Below are 819 nucleotides of genomic sequence, written 5' to 3' on the forward strand. Positions count from 1 at the left end.
CTATAAATGACCATTATATTCATTGGTCAGATATTGCAATTGTGAAGAAGTGAAGAAGTCCTCCTTATATAAGTATCTTTTCTTTTTCTCTCCTACCCACCTTATACATAACATGTTAAATTAACTCGTATTGAAAAAAATCATTTCTTTCTTTTGGAGATGCGGGGTATCGATCCCCGTACCTCTCGCATGCTAAGCGAGCGCTCTACCATTTGAGCTACATCCCCACAATTTTTGCATCACAAAACCCTAAATTTTTCATTATCAATAATAGTGAAAATGAAGAAATATTGCTACACAACAGGTCATGAATAAGGAAAAATTTGAAAAGAAACAATATATTTAATAATAGATAATCATATTTTTGGAGATGCGGGGTATCAATCCCCGTACCTCTCACATGCAAAGCGAGCGCTCTACCATCTAAGCTACATCCCCATGATTCTTACATCATAAAACCCTATTAATGTCCCATCATCAATAATAGTGAAAATAAAAAAATATCAAAATATTAATAACAAATAGTTTAGATATCCCCACAATTCTTACGTCACAAAGTCCTATGCATCTCGTCATCAGTAATAGTGAAAATGAAAAACTATCTCAGCTCATTATGTCCTAAATAAGAAAAAATTGAAAAGAAATAATATATTTAATAATCGATTCAATTGAAGATGCAAGGTATTGAGCCTCATACTTTCCACATGGGAAATGAACGCTATACCATTCGAACTACATCCCTACGATTTTTACATCAAAAAACCCTAAACGTCCCTTCATCAATAATTGTGAAAATGAAAAAGTATATATGCATATTGT

The 819-nt window shown here is 32.5% G+C and overlaps 2 non-coding genes across 2 annotated transcripts; both read right to left on the reverse strand.

Moving 5' to 3' along the window:
* Positions 1-154: 154 nt before the first annotated feature.
* On the reverse strand, positions 155-227 carry TRNAA-AGC. The gene has a single exon. It is a non-coding gene; the product is annotated as a tRNA-Ala (tRNA).
* A 138-nt stretch (positions 228-365) lies between these two features.
* Positions 366-438, reverse strand: TRNAA-UGC. The gene has a single exon. It is a non-coding gene; the product is annotated as a tRNA-Ala (tRNA).
* Between the last annotated feature and the right edge of the window lie 381 nt (positions 439-819).

The sequence above is a fragment of the Cucurbita maxima genome, unplaced genomic scaffold (assembly GCF_002738345.1).
Source record: "Cucurbita maxima cultivar Rimu unplaced genomic scaffold, Cmax_1.0 Cma_Scf00138, whole genome shotgun sequence".
NCBI lineage: Eukaryota > Viridiplantae > Streptophyta > Magnoliopsida > Cucurbitales > Cucurbitaceae > Cucurbita > Cucurbita maxima.